At 40.0% G+C, this 18,490-nt stretch overlaps 1 long non-coding RNA gene across 1 annotated transcript in view; it reads right to left on the bottom strand.

The window, feature by feature from the left end:
* Positions 1–12,942: 12,942 nt before the first annotated feature.
* LOC129150613 (uncharacterized) overlaps positions 12,943–18,490 on the bottom strand; it is a 45,402-nt gene continuing 39,854 nt past the window's right edge. The window contains exon 3 of the long non-coding RNA XR_008557333.1: positions 12,943–13,039. This is a non-coding gene — a long non-coding RNA (uncharacterized LOC129150613). The remainder of the gene's footprint in view (positions 13,040–18,490) is intronic.

Here is an 18,490-nt window from a genome sequence, read left to right as displayed (position 1 = left end):
TTCCCCTGGTGTCTGGCTTTTACCTGAGCCTCTCCCCAAAACTACTAGCCATGCTTTTAACCACCCTGAAGCCCTCTCCCATGCATTGGACCAAATGAAACAATAAAGCTTTAAAAAAAAGTGTATAAATTGCTTTAGCTATTAGCCCTAAATTGGTTCAGCAGTTAAAAATGAAGACTGTGGGATTAATTATTTCAGCAGGCATCTCCACCTGACGTTCTATGACTAGATGAGACCTCTCTGGAGTAACTGATTATCAGGATGTCAGGCACAAAAGCTGATGCTGAGGAATTTCCCAGGGGCAAAGAGACTTCCCTAACACCTCATATTCTATTAGCTATCATGCAACGCATTGAGTTTACTAATGGCGTGAACTTGACAACTTTTATCTTTTGTTTTTCTCCTCACTGTAGGACAAATGAGAAGAGAATTTGAACCAAGGTAAGTTTCACTGTACTGTGCTAGAAAGAGCATCCTTCTCTGAAACTCTCTAGGAATTGCGAGGAAACTTTTTGAAAAGCAGTATTAAATAAACATGAATACATGATGTTTGTTCATGATCAAATTTGTTCTACCACTAGTTAAAGAATATGAGTAGAAAAACAGATATGATAGTGTTATACAGATGTCATTGAAAGGAAATTCTTTGTTATTTTTTCAAACAAGAAGTGTGGAAATTCTTACTAGTGCAGAATAAGTTCTATGTGCTGCAGAGAACCAAGGAAATACATTTGTGCCTTACCCAAAAGACGATTACAGTTCACTTGGGGATATGATCATATAAACGCACAAATAGATTATGTGTCATTATAAGATGCCAAATTGTCTAGTGTAAATTGAACAGTTGTTCTTAACTGGGAGTGTGTTATGTGTGTTGTGTTTTAAAAATACAGATGCTAGACTGTTCCTGCCTTGACTGAATAAGTTTGTGATGTGGGAGCCTAAAACTGTGTATTTTTTAAACTACACAGGTGATTCTAAAGTGCACCATGAATAACAACCATTGGATTAAAATATTGGTGGAGCATATTAACATGTTAATTATGGAGATTAAAAAAAAGAAGAGGTCCACTTAGGCTGAGATTTTAAAAGATGGGCTTATAGAAGAGATGCAATTTCAGTGAAAGGTCAGATACGGACAAGAGGTAGGTGAAACAGAACTTTTTCTTCTTTTCCTTTTTTAGCTCAAAATTAAATATTGCCTTTGAGGTTGCTTTTTCTGCATTCCAGGTTTCTAATTGGTTTATATAGATAATAAAACTTACAACAATAAATACCTGGAAATGTTCCATTATCTAATAATATATCTACAAATGGCTACATGCAACTCAGGTTTAAAGTCTTGCTTGAAAGCTTGTATAGTATTATTAACATTATATCTGAAATAAATAAATTTAATCACAATTAGTAAATTGTGATTAGTAAATTAAGACTGATAACTGCCAAAAGGTAGGTAGAATCTGTGTTTTATTCAAATTCGGATTCTTAGACCTTAAGCTAAGAAACTAGAATATACAAAATATATTTTTGTTGGTTGAATAAAAGGTACGTCTGAATTCACTTGGTTTATTCAGTCAGCCTTGTTTGTGGGGCAGATTTCAATGCTCTCGATGTGAAGGATAAAGTATTTTGCCTCAGAAGGTTTGGCTATGTTTGTTTGTTTCCTGATTCAGGATCCATGAACTGGCAAAGACTTTTAATACTTTTAGCTCATCAGAGTTAGCTTTTAGATGTTTTCTTTCCCTATAAAAAGACTGAAGGGGGAAGGAGAGTGGATGGAGGTAGAATGGTGATGGGGGGAAATAATGAAATAAAGAGAAATAAAAGACTGCAGGGAAAGAAGAAATGTGGAAAAGGCAAAGGAGTTGCAAGGGGCCTTCTTCATCCATGTTTATGCCCACAACAGCTGGCAAATCCCTCTTCTCAGGCCAGGCTTTCCAGAGGGAGGAGCACGCAGCCGCCAACCTGTCAATGGGAGGAACAAGGCTTCCCACACTTTCCCAGGTTCGATTTGCTGACCTGCTTTTTTGTGGAATGGGGTTGTTTGTCTTTGTTTGGTTTGTTGTTAATAGGGATTTTTAAAGGCATGACTGTCAAAAAGATCACCAAAAACTTTGTCTTACTGTATTACCTCTACCCTGCCCCAACCAAGCCAAACTTCCCTAACTTTTTTTTTTTTTTATGTTGTAGAAGAAATGTCAGGAGATATTCATATTCCCCCCAGTGGGATTTCATATTACTTTTCAAAACAGGTTTTTGAGGACGAAGGAATGATAGGGAGAACAAAGAATGGAAGGAAAACAAAACACAGATGGAAAAAAGAGTATGCTGAGCTGATGACAGAAAGCTTTGATTGTACTATTCATCTATGTGTTTTGGAGGATAAAGGGGAAAGTGGAAGGCATTCTATAGTGAGTGGCTGTGGACATGTGTTTGCAAAGCGTTTTTAGTGGTGATGCAGCTTTAAGGATAAAGAAAAATACTCTGTTGATAGTAGAGAAAGAACAGGGAGGATATAGAAGAGGGAGCTTGGGCAGAAGCCACTGCCAGAGTACTGGATGCCTGAGCGAAGCCTCGGTGCCACTCAAGGGAAGTCCTCATTGGCTTTCCCCATTGTGTCTGGTTTGGTTGACACTGTTTGGTTAGTGAGGTTTACACAAGTGGCCACTCCTCCCTAAAGGACTAATGAATGAACTCTTGAGGTGACCGTACTCTGTAGGAGACACATGAAATTCTTATTTAGATCAAAACCCAAGCCTTCCAAATTGCTAACTGCAATCTTAGTAACCCTATGGGCTGCAAAATGACCTAAGGAACTATGGTTTGGAAAATGTCTGGTACCTGGCTCAAGGCATGTATCTACTGGCCATCATATAAACGGTTACACTTTTTCAGCCTCCCCTCTCCCCTCTCCAGCTGTTGTGTGATTACCTCATTCCAGACAAGCCTGATTATCATCAGTAAAAACATACCGAAAATAGACATGATTACATTATTCTTTATAAGCAGTGATTATACATGAACATATCTAAAACAGTTTAATTCACATTGAGTTTTATAAAACAGCTGAAAATAAAATGAATTCACGTTTGAAGAACATTTCAAGGGCAGATCATCACCTCCATGGCATACACATCACCTTGAGTACAACAGTAATTTAACCAGCCTGGGGTGTGCTGCAGCCACAAGCTCACAAGATCACTAGATGCAGACATGCACATTTCTTCTCAACTAGGCATTCAGGGGCTTCACTTGAAGTGGATGCTGCTGCTGGGAGTACTTATATCATGGAAACTGGCAAATGCTATGTCTTAAGTCTGTCTGAAGTGTTATAACAAAACTAGAGGCCCAATGCACAAAATTCATGCAAGAGTAGGCCCTCACAGCCCCAGTTGCCTTGCGGCCCCACCCTCACCCACTGGTCATTCCAGAAGGTCATTCCAGAAGGTCATTCTGCCATCTGGTCTAATTAGTATATTAGCTCTTTATTATATAGGATGCCACAGGCTGGGTATCGTATAAACCACATACATTTGTTTCTCACAGTTCTGGAGTCTGGAAGTCTGAGGTCAGGGTGCCAGCAAGGTCAAATGAGGGCCTTTTTCCAGGCTGCAGACTTCTCCTTGGATCCTCATATGGCTGAAGTAGCTAGGGACTCTGTGGGATCTCTCCTAAAAGAATGTGAACTCCATTCAAGAGTACACCACCTTCATAACCTAATCACCTCCCAAAAGCTCCCTCATCTAACACCATCCCACTGGGCATTAGGTTAGGATTCCAATATGTAAGTTGGCACAAACAATCAGGGTTTATTTATTTACTTTAGAGAGCCAGTGAGCCAGTTTACCAGCACACCACTGAGTTACATGCACATGTTAGAAGACACTCAATATAAAATATATGTCTCTGTGATTAAGTTTGTTGCTTTGCTTTCCGAGTACATATTTAAAGAAGACACTGCTTGAGACAGTATTTTGTTAGATTGTTAAGGCTCATATCTTATTAATTGTGACTTAACCTCCCTTTGCCTCTCTATCCTTAAAATGATAACATAATAATACCTACTTCATAGAATTGTTCTGATGATTAAATGAGTTAACATATATGATATACTTTAAAAAGTGCCTCGCACAGAGAAGGTGCTCAATAAGTCTTTTCTATTAATATCAACGGGAGATGAGACTACATGGTTTCTTACAGTGTTCTCCTAAAAGACTCCTAATTTCAGTTTTTGTTCCTTGTTGAGCTTTTATATCTTTCCGAAGCCCATACCCAACTTCCACAAGTTCTGTGAAGAACTGTTAAATGGAAGCACATCAGATCACTTTAAGATGCGTAAAGTACTATGTAAATGAAAGGTGGAATAATTATGTTAAAGCATCATCTTGAATTTTGTTTATACTGCATCTTTGAAATGAGCATCAGATTTTTCTCTAGGCAGTTACTGCTCCTACAGAAACAAACACAGATGGTGCCCAAGCTTCCTACTGAATAGTTTTAGGCAATGGCATTTATCACAATAGCGCAGGTCACTAAATGTACAAAGACTCAAAACAAACCCACTTCTTCATGTTAGGCCTGCATGGTAATTTAGGCAAATAAGCCTTTGTTTGATAATTCAAGGATTTTCTGATTTGTAGAATGCGCTAGCACAACAAACAGAAAATCTTACATGTCGGCGAAGTTTTACAAAATAGGATTTTAAAATGCAATTTCTTTTAGAGACAAAAATCAGATTGTTGTTTCTGATGAGTATTTCTCACCAAATTAAAACTAATTTTGAGGGTATGCGTGTAGATGTTCCCATTTTACCATGACCTGGTCAAGTAAAGCCCAGAAAGTGAGAAAACATGTTTAAAAATACATTTTTCTTAGACTCAAACTTCTGAGAACCCAGTCTGTAGAATGCAGGCTTCCTTTTTTCAGCAAAATAGTCCTGGGAGTTCCAGAACCTAACTCTCCTAGTTGGGTCTTGGGCCACTCTGCCCTTGGATCCATTCCTTGTGGCTCCCTGACTCCATGCACAGGATGGAGGTCTGAGCCCAAAGCTTCCCTTCCTAGAGTTATTGTCTCAGTTGGCTCATAGTTGGCTTCTGCCAATGGGGACTTGGGGGTGGGGACAATGGCAGAAGACTTGAACTTGGAAACAAGGGAGAAGCCAGGACATTTCTCTGGACATTCATTTGCCTCCTGTACCTTCCTAGGCAGCACTGAGGCCTGCCATGGTTCTGGTTCTCACCAAGTAACCCAAGTCCCTCCCCCAGTCCTGTGTCCTTCCAGTCTGGGGTTGGTTATGACCTTTTCCTCTTGCTAAATCTATTGGCCTCACTTATCTCTGATTGGCTTCTTCTGTCTCTTTCATTACCTGTTTCAGGCTTTCATCAATCCCCTGCATAAGAGTCTGGCATTTATAGATTCCAGGTGAATCCTATTTTCCTTGATTGGACCCTGACTGACCCAACGTATCAGGCTCCTCCTGCTCAACTGAATTCTTGGGCAAAGTACACTGTTGGAAGTGCAGTTACTCTGTGTTCATCCCAAAGATCTCAGAGGACCATCTAGAGTATGAACTCCCACAGTCACTGTTCTCTTTGCAGCCCTTCTCCTTTAGTTAAATGAAGATTTTACCTTAAGCCTGCTCTGTGCCATGTTCCTGAGATGGAAGCAGAGAAAAATTATTTTTCTTCATTTCTGCTAACAAGACACTCAGCCATTACACTTGAATGTTAGTCCAGCCTATCCCCCTTCTTCAAGCCACACTCCCCAAATTCACCACAGGGAGCTGATTTATGAGTGATTCTGCTACCAAATGGTAGTATCCTTCCTAGAAAGTCACAAAGGATGACAGGGTTCCCATCTTATTTCCACAGGGATGACTGACAGGGTGGGAAATGGATCTGTGAGCTGCTAGCATTCTAAAATTCTATTCCTGCTGCTTTCTTCCCAAGGAAAGACATTTGGGCCCCGAACAACTCCAAATTTTAAAATGGCTTTAGGGAGTTTAAATTAATTCTAGGAATATATTCTTAATGCCAAAGTGTCAAACTAGGATGTGCATCCCATGCTTTCATTAAACTTATTTTGGAATTTGAACACTGAAACATAAATTGATGAGGAGTTTCTAAAAAGAATATTTTGTGAACATGTTCACCTTTTTGTACACTCCCCATCCTATTGCATTGCCCATTGCTTTTCCCCTTCCTGAAATGATCTTTTTTTCTTCTCTTTTCTTTTGTTGTGTTATGAATTCTCCACCAAATAACCACATTTCCAGGAGTGTTATCTGAACTTCCGTACTCATTGTCTGGGCGACTCCACTTGTCCGTGTCCATGCCCACGTACTGCATTGTCTGAAATACACTATGTCTCTGTCTCGCATTAGCTTTTATGCTCCAAAATGAAAGGACTATGAAGACTATGTTTCATCTCTGCAGTCCAGTGCTCTGTAACTTTCCAGGCACTTAGGAATCATTCAAAATATATTTGTTGTACTATTTCTGAAAAATATTCTGACAGTTCCAAGGCCTCTCATGCTGGCCAAATTTAGTATTTCGAATCACAGAATGAAAAATTTTGATTGTTTTGTTTTGTGTTTTTTTTTTTTTTTTTTGCACTAGGAACATTTTTTGCCACAAACATATAGCAGACACTGGCTATTTCACAAAATGCCCAGTGTTTGTGCCCCACATATAGAAGTTCCTGTGTTTTGTTGACCAACATTGATAAATAGGGAACTAGGCACACAAGAGGAATGGAAGCACCTTAGCACGTTTAGGACAAAGTTTCTGAATTCATTGTCTTGTTTATGTTCTCCTTCATTATAGTTGCATCCTCTTTCTGTGTTTGTCTTCCTAAATTTGAACCCTTATTTTCAGCGTCCATCCGACTATATTCCCACTGCTTCCACCATCAATTAAGTAAATTCCATGTCTCTAACTCATTTCCCTTGGAAAGGATGAGCTCAATCATGCTCTTTTATTCCATAGATAATGGCTCTCTTTGTACATTTTGGTCCATTGCCTCCAGTGTCATTTCTCATGCATCTGTTTATTCTACCCAATTAAACTCATAGCTTTGTGGTCAGAAGTACTTTTTCTATCTCCTCACAGAATGTTCACATCACTTGCGAACTAAATATCTTCTAGATTTTACCAGTATCTGTGCCAGTATTTTTAGTCCTTGTCAAATGAACACATTGCTGTGTTCACTCTGCAGCTAGACCCTTGGGGTGTTAGGTCAATCACACAGGACACGGCTCTGGGTGCTTCCTTTAGTCCAGTTCAGAGTCCATGGGCCTGACTGGGCAGCCCAGGGACTTCAAGACCCTTTTACCACTTTTCTCTAAAGCCAGGAATATCCCTAAGCCACCTCTCTTGGGGACTCACAATGGCCCTTCTAGTAATCCCCCCCTTTGATAATTGGTTCTTTGTTACTAGACCTATTCATTTTTCTCATAGCACTTAAGATAATTCATAACATTTACATACATACATACATACATATATACATAAATTATATTAAATGTTTTTATGTATATATACATATATTTGCACATATATAAACAGGTATAGTTATATATAAAGTATATGTAGAATAAACACATAAATATATTAAATTTATACAAATAAGTGAAATATATAGTAAATATAAAGTATATGCGCATATGTGTATAGATAATACATACAGAAGACACCCATATGTGTGAGGGTACATATGTGTGTGTTTTATGCTTTAATTTTCTCTTTCCATCCACATATCTTCTTCACAATAACTTACTTCACTACATGACACCCAAGCCTAACACAGAGCCAGGCACATGGTGGGTTATCAGAAATATTTGTTGAATAAATAAGGTTAGCCGAAACCGGTTTGGCTCAATGGATAGAGCGTCGGTCTGCGGACTGAAAGGTCTCAGGTTCGATTCCGGTCAAGGGCATGTACCTTGGTTGCGGGCACATCCCCAGTAGGGGGTGTGCAGGAGGCAGCTGGTCGATGATTCTCTCTCATCGATGTTTCTAGCTCTTCTATCCCTCTCCCTTCCTCTCTGTAAAAAAGCAATAAAATATATTTTAAAAAATAAATAAATAAAATAAATAAATAAGGTGACTGAATGAAGCTGTAAGAGCAGAGAATTCTTTCCAGTCTTAGTCATATCACGTCTTAAGTCTTACTGTAAAAAAATGAAAAGAGGAGTAGAAGAACAGAGAAAGAAAGGAGCCAAGGTGCTACTCTCTACTCCACAATTTCATGGATTGATCGTGTCTCCTCCCAGAAAGAGGCTCACAGTCTTCTCAGTTTGTTTTATTGAGAGGGGAGAGGAAGACAAGAAAGTCTCTGCTATCCACTGTTGGTGCTACCCACTTACAAAGGCTACAAATATTTTAGCAAAAAGTTAATGATTTTAAAAAAATTAATAAGGCCTCCCTACATTTACTGTTACAAACTTCTTTTTCTTCTCTGTGAGCACAACCCCGGTATCTTTAGAATATACCTGCAGCATGTGCACTCCTTTCTCCTACATAACAATTCTGATCACTAAAAAGAAAGAGTGTGGCATAACTACAGGAGGAAGCAGTAGAGGGTGGTGGCTGACAACAGGGACTGTGAGGACAAACTGGTTTCCAGTCCTCACTCCGCTCTCTGGGAGATGGTAGGCAAGTTATGGAACCTTGCTTTGCTTCTGTTAACCCCTTTGTAAATTGGAGATAGTAATACCTAACTCATAGGACTTCTTATGGGATTAAATAAGTTTGAACATGCAAAGCCCTTAGGATAATGCCTGGCACACAGTAGATATTCAGTAAATGTTCAGTAATCATGTTCTTATTCTTTATGTCACTACTTTTGCCGCCATCTCTGAATTAAGGCAGGTTTACTTCTAATACAGAATAGATGCATTCCCATGAAGCACGAGAAAGGGGAAAAAACAGAGAGACAATGAATACATAAGTAATAGGAAGCAAGAAAACTATGTAGCAGTAGATGCATCATCAATGTGAAAAGGTATGATTGAAGGTCAGAATTCTAAGATTTTTATGTCCTCTTGGTAAGCAGTTTTTCTTTCTTTCTTACTCCTGGTAGAATATATTCCTTCATGTACTTTTTAAATACCTAATGATGATGATTACTCTTATTTCCTCTTTCTTCATCTAAAAAATTTGGAAAACAGCCGATTACAATAAACTTTTTAATAATCCCCACTCTTGTAAAGGAATCAGAAGTAATTTAATGATGTTGAAACCTGTTCACTCAAAGGCTATTCATAGTCCCCCAAGTTGTTTGAATTCCTTTACCTCATCAAAAAAGGCATTAAAATTATCCATATTATTAAACTGTATACCATAATGCAATAACACATTTAACACTTAAAAAAAGAAAAAGAAACTTTCCCACCTGACTACACCCTCCCCTGCTTATTTGTTCTTTATTAACATACTAGAGGCCCGGTGCACGAAATTCGTGCATGGAGGGGGGTTGTCCCTCAGCCCAGCCTGTACCCTCTCCAATATGGGACCCCACCAGGATCAGGCCTAAAGGGGCAGTCGGACATCCCTCTCACAATCCAGGACTGCTGGCTCCCAACTGCTTGCCTGCCTGCCTTCCTGATTGCCCCTAACTGCTTCTGCCTGCCAGCCTGATCTCCCCCTAACCACTCTGCTGCCAGCCTGTTTGCCCCGAACTTCCCTCCTCTGCCGGCCTGGTCACCCCTAACTGCCCTCTCCTGCAGGGTTGATCACCTCCATCTGCCCTCCCTTGCAGGCCTGGTCCTTCTCAACTGCCCTCCCTTGCAGGCCGGGTGCCTCCCAACTGCCCTCTCCTGCTGGCCATCTTGTGGTGGCCATCTTGTGTCCACATGGGGGCAGGATCTTTGACCACATGGGGGCAGCTATATTGTGTGTTGCAGTGATGATCAATCTGTATATTACTCTTTTATTAGATAGTATAGAGGCCTGGTACAGGGGTGGGGGCCAGCTGGTTTGCCCTGAAGGGTGTCCCGGATCAGGTGGGGGTTCCCTTGGGGCATGGGGCGGCCTGAGCGAGGGGCCTGTGGTGGTTTGCAGGCCGGCCACGCCCCCTGGCAACCCAAGCAGAGGCCCTGGTATCTGGAATTTATTTTCCTTCTACAATTGAAACTTTGTAGCCTGGAGCGGAGCCAAGCCTGGGGCTCCCTCTGAGGCCAGCAGCCATTTGTGTTGGGGTTATAATTGAAACTTTGTTGCCTTAAGCGGGTGGGCCTGGCCAGGGTGTGTGGAAAGCTTTGCTTCCCCTGTTGCAGGCAGCAACCCTGGCCTGCTCTCTCAAGCTCCATTCTGCCGCCATTCTGTTTAAATTTGTTTACCTTCTATAATTGAAACTTTGTAGCTTGAGTGGAGGCTTAGGCCTGGCAAGGGCAGGTGGAAAGCTTGGCTTCCTCTGTTACCTAGGAAACCTTGCTCTCTGTGGCTGTAGCCATCTTGGTTTGGATTAATTTGCATACTCGCTCTGTTTGGATGGTGGGCGTGGCTTGTGGGTGTGTCAGAGTTATGGTCAATTTGCATATTTGTCTATTATTAGATAGGATATATGTATTTGACAAATATCCATTAGTTTCTTATGTGTCAGGCATTGTACTAAAAACTAAGTAAAAAATAAGCAATAAAACAAACAATAAAGGAAATGAACAAGGCAAAGTCTCTGTTTTCATGAAGCCTAGCATCTAAAGGAAGTTTGAAGCAATGAACAAAATACATAATATTTCAATTACATATTGAGATCATCGTTATGCTAGAAATAAATGGAGAGCTTGAGATAGACTAATGAGAATGGGTAGTAGGGAGGGTGGGGGCTATTTTAGGCCAATTACAGAAGGCCTCTCTGAGGAAGCTACACAAGAAACTCTTGAGGAATTTATGAAAAGGGCATATGAGTAAAGTAAGAAGGCAACCTAGCTGGATATTAAAGTAATCCAAGCAAGAGAGATTTGTGGCTTAATCTTAAGTGTTGGCAATGGGGATGCAGAGAACTAGATATGAGAGATGACTAGGAGGTGGAAATGACAAAATTTGATGAATTAAATGGAAAAGGTAGGAATCATGTATGACCTAAGTTTCTGCCTCAAATATTAGATGATGGTTCCATTTACTGAGAAGGAAAAACTGGAGGAGTACCAGGAGTTCTGTCTTGATCAGGTTAATTTCATGAAATTTATGCGACGCCCCAATGGAGATGTTCAATAAGCTTTTGATACTGATGTGAACCTGTTATGTAAACTAGCCAAAGATGGCTTGCATGTATTGGCCCCTAGGTCTTGTATTTCTTCATTGGAGGCTGTGACCCATTAGTTCAAAAACCAGCCAGGGGGGAAAAAATCAAATGTTTACACACCCATTTATGTTATAAAGAGGCCAAACAAGCAGATTTTTTTAGCCATTTAGCACCTGCCTGTTTTGCATACCTCTGTAAAATCTCACCCCACATCTGATAGCAATAGCTAAACCCAGGCCATAAAGACCCCAAGCCACTGCTGCCCTTCAGAGCTCTCTGACCTAGAAACTGCCCACCATGCAGCTTGGTGACTTTGCCCACTTTCAGAAGTCCCTTCTCCAACCCTCTCCCAGGAATCCCCTTGTCCTTCTCTCCATTTTTGCATAGCTGCCCTGAGCCTTTGTCCCTGGAATAGACTCCTGCTCTGAGGGACTTTCCCCCAGGGAATTTGTCAAAGCAGCTCCCAATAAAATTTGTGTGTGCTACTGCCATCTTGTGGTCAATTTTTTTTCCTTGATCAGCTGCAAAATCTCTTTAACCCTCCACAGAAGCTCAAAGATCTGACTTCATATGACTAGAGGGAAATAATTAGTATAGAGATGGCCTTAAGGCCATGAGAATCAATGATATTATTTCAGGAGAAGAGTACAGAAAGAAAGCAAGAGGGCCCAGGACTAAATCTGAAGTTTTCAAATGTGAGCTCTAGTAAAGAGAAAAAACATACAACTATAGCCACTTGGTTAATTTCTCCTCATATTGTATGACTCAGGCCAGACACTGGTTCCTTTTGGGACAAAATCCTGTCTCCTCCTCTACTAAGCCATGCTGTGTCAGAATGACTGCCCTTCTCTCTGCTCCTGGGTTTTCCTATGTTATTGTTCTACCACATATTATAGGAAGTACCTCATTATTTGTCAGTCTACACATGAGGCTCTCCTCAAAAACAAAACGTGTGTTCATCTCTAAATTCCAGGTATCCACCATAAGGATTGCTAAACAAAAATGTTTAGAATTTGACTAAACGATTGAATCACACCATATGACTGTGTTAGAATGGGCTGCTAATGTGGTGATGGAAGTCTTCAAGAGGCTGGGGAACAATGGTTCACCATGATTTCATGATGATGGTACTACTATCCATTTCTCTTTCTCAATCTGAAGTTAGATTCTATTCCCACCCTAAATAAAGACATTAGGGCAATGGACTTACATATGCAGAGATAATGAAATAATGTGAAATTTTTCAAGTAATTAGAAAGCAGCTAATTCCATACAAACTCAAGGTGGCATAATGTTATATTAATTTGGTACTGCTCCTTTAAAATTTTTTAAAATAAAGAAAAAATTGTATTTAGGTCAAGTTATATAAGATCTGAGACAATTCTTTATTCTTAATTAGATCCCCTTTTTGTGATTTCAATGCAGTTTTTGATTATCATTTAAGGGATCAAAGCTGGTCCAAGAATATTATGGATGTGTTATAGCATTGCTTTCATATATTTTTCACTACGATACAGGTTCATCATTCACAATTTGGCCTTTGAAAATAAAAATTAACCAATATTGGGGAAGTCTGTGACCTCTACATCACCGCATTTAATGACTAAGGTAGAGCCAGGCTGATGTGGCTCAGTGATTGAGCATCGACCCATGAAACAGGAGGTGATGGTCCTATCCCCATCAAGGCAGGTGCCCGGGTTTCAGGATGAATCCCCGGTCGGGGGCATGCAGGATGTACCGATTGATGTTTCTCTCTGATCATTGATGTTTCTCTTTTTCCTCTTCCTTCCTCTCTCTGAAATCAATAAAAATATAATTTTTAAAAAATCACTAAGGTAGAATAAGCATTCATAAATACTTCATAGCAAAAAAACAAACAAATGGAAAGCATAAAAGAACATGAAGGCTAATTGAGTAATATAAACTTATATCCACAAAACATTTCTGACATGTGGTGGTACAATATCCTCTACTTCCTTCATTATGAAACAAAATTGATTGTAAGACATAATTAATAAAAAGCTTTTTCAGTATAAAAGGTAAATAATCAGAACAATTTTGTGCTATTGATTATGAGAAGCATCCTGATTTTAAAATTTAAAAAATGTAATGTGTGTACTACAATTGATTTTTTAAATGTATGTGTACAGCAAATAACTGAACTGAATTAATTTCTATGGCTGGGAGGAATTGTTAATGAATGTTTTAGAATTCTGTATTTATCCTATGTAATTATCTATGATTATATAACTGTAGATAATTACATATTAACTTACATAAACATATGTTTTGATTTATTTATCTCTGTTTGTGAAAATACTGACTAAGGTTGGTCCCTCTTTGAGATATAAACAAGTAAAATTATAGATTTCAGTATAAAAATCTAACACACCAATTTATTGTTGCTATATTTATAGTAAACATATATTTATAATAACTTATTATTTACACAATGCTTTCACAATAATTTCTCAGTGATCTTATTTTATCATAAGATCTATAGCAGTAGAGGTTATAAAGACAATAGTAGTTGCACATTTAAATATATACCATATATTTAAGTACTCATTTTCTACTTGTTCTTTATTTCTTGATAAAAGTTAGACACAAAGGAGTACAAATCCTATACAATAAAAGCCTAATATGCTAAGTGTCTGGTTGACTGGTCGGCCATTCAATCAATCAAAGCATCATATGCTAATGATATGTTAAGGCCACTCAACCACTCGCTATGACGTGCACTGACCACCAGGGGCAGACGCTCCGACCAGTAGGTTAGCTGGCTGCTGGGGTCCAGCCAATCAGGACTGAGGGAGACAGGCCGAACATGCCCTGGAACCCTCCCATGGCCCCTCCCCAGCTGGCCAACCTCCCACATCCCTCCCCAGCCCTGATCATGCACTGATGGGATCCCTCAGCCTCGCCTGAGCCCTCTTGCAATCCAGGACCCCTTGGGGGATGTAGGAGAGCCGGTTTCAGCCCAATCCTGCAGGCCAGGCCGAGGAACCTCACTGGTGCAAGAATTCGTGCACTGGGCCTCTAGTACCTGATAAATCTTTCTGGCTGTATAGGTGAGCAAAGTGTGTTTTTTTTGGAAGGTAAAGATGGTATTATGGTTGCCAAGGAGCCTCATAAACTTTTCTGACCATATTCAAAAGCCAAATGACAAAAGCCATATTCTTTACAACTCTGTAAGTTAAAGAAATCAGAATAATTATCTTCTTCATAATGGACAGATCAATAATATGTACTGTGGCACCTCTCTGTAATTCCCAAGTACTATCCTATACATTTGTATAACAAAAGTAATGTCCATATAAATGTTTGTTTTCTTATGTAATAAATGATCCTCTAGAGATAAGAAGGAATTGGTGTATTTTTTTTAAAAACTACACAAAAAGCAACACAGGAGAACAAAGGTAGCTGTTGCCTGAGGAACAGAAACATCCTGTGCAGATATGGCCCTTCCTACTCCTCTGGATCTGGGAGGGCTCTCAGCACCACCTGTTTTAAGGCACTTGGTGCTCTGGGAACATTTTAGAGTTTACTGTGGAAAAAAAAAGGAGAAAAAAAAACTCTGTTTACAGCACCGTGTGCTCATTCACATAACATTTCTGTAATTGGAAACTACCAAAAGGACAGATTGCCTTTGTGTGGAAATATGAATGTTTTCTAGTTGGCCTGCAGGAATTATCCAAGGTCATGCCATTATCAGGTGACTGGACATGGTTCTAAGCATTGTGCATGCACCGACACATTTAATCCTTTCAACAACCTCCCAAATAGGTGTTATGGTATCCCTATTTTACAAATAAGGAAACTGAGGCTTAGACTAAATAACTTTCCATAATCATACACTTGTAAATGTCACACTCAATAAAAACACAAGAAACTGTACAAAGCACCAAAATGTGTGTTATGGCAAGGAATATGAGGGATGCATCACAATGATCAGCCTAAATAGCACAGTTCTAATTACCTGGGTAATTAGGGGTGTTATCAAAGGTTATATAAAGAAAGGGTGATCCATTATTTCAAGATTTGGGAACATAAAATTAAACACTTTTTTCTTGTCAAATATTTTTGAACCTTTAATATATTGTTATACTTTATGTCCCAAGAGGGAATGTAGTTTTCCCAACAATTTGACCACAGATCTCTCCTCTTCCCCCTTCTAAATACAATAGCATCTTATGGGGCTAGCACTCCAGGAAATGCTTTGGAAAATACTGACATGAATATTAATAAGGTTATCTATTGCCAATACCAAATCTCCATGGACTACTTAAATACCACATTTATTCATGAAAACATTCTCCCTCATCCCCAGAAGAAATGTGTATTTTTCCAATCTTTTTTGCAATTTCTGATCTATAGTAGTTAATGATATAACCTGTAACTAAAGAACTTTTTAAAAATTTTATATATATGTAAAAATATATATTATATATTTATGTGTATATGTATGTATATCAGAAAACACACACACATAAACACCAGAATTTACATATTCAAAATGAGATCTCTTCCATGGAGCCAAATAACTTTTTAAATTCCTTTTTGGAGTTGGCTTTAAAGAATTAAATTTTAAGTATCCCAATGATGTTCTCATCTCAGGATTGAAGAATTTCTGGAAAGAACAAAAACTATGTGGAACAAGGTGAAATTGAGACTATCAAGTAATGAAATTTACTTTCTTGTGATACTTAGAAATTGATTCTGTCTAATATATATATATATATATATATATATATATATATATATATATATAAGCTAATAATAGATGAATATGCAAATTGACCGCACCTTCGCTACACCTAAGCCACACCCACCAGCCAAGCCATGCCCACCAGCCAATCAGGACGAGTATGCAAATTACCCCAACAAAGATGATGGCTAATTTGCATATCAAGACAGCGTCCAAAGAAGTCAAAGCTGCAGAAGGGAGTAAAGCTTCGAAGAAGCAAGCAAGCCGGGGGGGTGGGGGGGAGGAGAAGGGCGGGGCGGAGGCGGGGCCGGGGGCGAGGGGAAACGTGGGCGGGCTGGAGGAGAAGGCAGGGTGGGGGACAAGGGCGGAGCGGAGGCGGGGCCGGGGGGGTGAAGGGAAACGCGGGCGGGCTGGAGGAGAAGGCGGGGCGGGGGCAAGGGCTGGGCGGAGGCGGGGCCGGGGGCGAAGGGAAATGCGGGCGGGCTGGAGGAGAAGGTGAGGTGGGGGACAAGGGAGGAACGGAGGCGGGGTAGAGTGCAGCAGGAAATCCTATTGCAGGATTTTTCCTGCAACGGGAAAGCTATGCAAAGACAGTTAGAAATCAAGGCAAAACAGTGCTTTCAAAAAGCCCCGCCTTCTCCTCCAGCCCGCCCGCGTTTCCCTTCACCCCCCCGGCCCCGCCTCCGCTCCGCCCTTGTCCCCCACCCTGCCTTCTCCTCCAGCCCGCCCATGTTTCCCCTCGCCCCCGGCCCCGCCTCCGCCCCGCCCTTCTCCTCCCCCCTACCCACCCCCCCCCCCCCCCCCCCCCCCCCCCCCCCGGCTTGCTTGCTTCTTCGAAGCTTTACTCCCTTCTGCAGCTCTTGGCTTCTTTGGACGCTGTAATTATATATATAATTACATTGTTTAGATAGGGATGAGGGTGATGTCATGCCTATTTTGGGGAAGAAAATGCAACTTGTTACATTAAGTGAGAGGATATAGATATAGATATATAACTTCAACAAGTTAAATATGTGAAACCCTTGGGTATAAGATAATAACTAATAAAATAAATAATGAAAATAAGAAAGTGAGTGTCCTGCATTGCAGGTAAAAATGAAAAATAAACTTCACTGCAAAAAAAAAAAACACAAAACAAAGAAGCTTCTGTTGTCAAAGTAGGGGCTGGGGAAGGGAGCTATCTTCTGTTTGAGCCTTTTTCTTGTTTGTCCCTTGGGTATCCTTGGAGTTATATTTGCTAAATCCTAGGCCCTAGGGCTTCCCTGAAACATTTAATATTAGAAAAGTGACTGTGTTTCACTTCAGGCAATCCTGGATTTGAATCAGACCATTTACAGACAAGTTACCTAATCTCTCCAAGTCTCAGTTTCAGTTTTATCATCTAGAAAGTTATTGAATTGAGATTAAACATGACAATGCAAAGAATGCACTTGGTCTAATGCCTGGCACAGCCCCTATTTAAATGGTGACAATGCACTTGATAACTAGAATTTAAACATCATCATGTTTTAAATTTTTGAAAGCACTCTTTTGCCTTGATTTCTAACTGTCTTTGCATATACTTTTTTAAATATTCCTCCACCAGTCTTTTAGGCAATATTTATTAAACATGTCCTAAGCACAGACCACTCTGTGAAAGATTAGAGACACAGAGATGAAATAGATAAGTTGTGTTCTGAAAAGCTTATGGCTGAATGAAGAAATGAAGCTTATACCGTGTTATTATACAGAGAGAAGAAAAATTCCCAACAAAGATAGAACTCTGTAGAAACTTACAGAGTCAGAGGGCGATGCTGACAAGAACCAGGAGAGCCTTTGGGGAGGGGGTCTCAACTAGAAATGAATGGAAAGAGATGCTTTAAATAATAGGAACACTAATAAGACAAAGAGTTGAGGCCCAGAAGTAGAGAGTATTTTCAGGGAAGGGCTAGCTATTGGTTCTGTTGGTTCATAGTTCTTAAAAGAAGTCACAATTAGACTCTAGACAGATTTGTGAGGGCTGAAATGCTGAGTGAGCAAAAGTTGACTTTTATTTTTATATATATATATAAGCAATGGTGAGCCACTGAGAGTTTTGAACATGGGAGTGGTATGATAAGTGCCATATCTTAGGAAACCTAATCTGGAAGCACCTGATAGTGTGTGTTGGAGAGGAAATTATTAGAAGCAAAAACCCACAGGGAAGCTGTTGATGTAACCCACAGAAAAAAGGAGGTGCACCCCTGTCAATGGGAGAAAGGGCATACTGGTGGTAGAAAGCTGGGAGCATAGAGGACTTCTTTCAAGGTTGTGTTTCTTTATCAAGCACAAGAATATAACAGATTTTATACTCTTTGTGGCGGGGGGGGGTGGGGGGGGGGGGGGTGATTTGGGGCATGCTAATGGAGGTAATCAACGTTAGAGGCTTTGAATTTCCTGAACAAATGCTAAAGACCTTGTCTAGGAAAGTGTCAACAAAGATGCAAGGACAGGAATGAGCAGGAAAAACTTGACAATGGTTAGGTCTAGTGATCTGTTTTCTGTCCCTGTCATCTTTCT

This window comes from Eptesicus fuscus, chromosome 10 (assembly GCF_027574615.1).
Source record: "Eptesicus fuscus isolate TK198812 chromosome 10, DD_ASM_mEF_20220401, whole genome shotgun sequence".
In the NCBI taxonomy this organism is placed as follows: Eukaryota; Metazoa; Chordata; class Mammalia; order Chiroptera; family Vespertilionidae; genus Eptesicus; species Eptesicus fuscus.
Note: the sequence above shows the minus strand (reverse complement) of the source record. Positions and strands in the feature narration are given on the sequence as shown.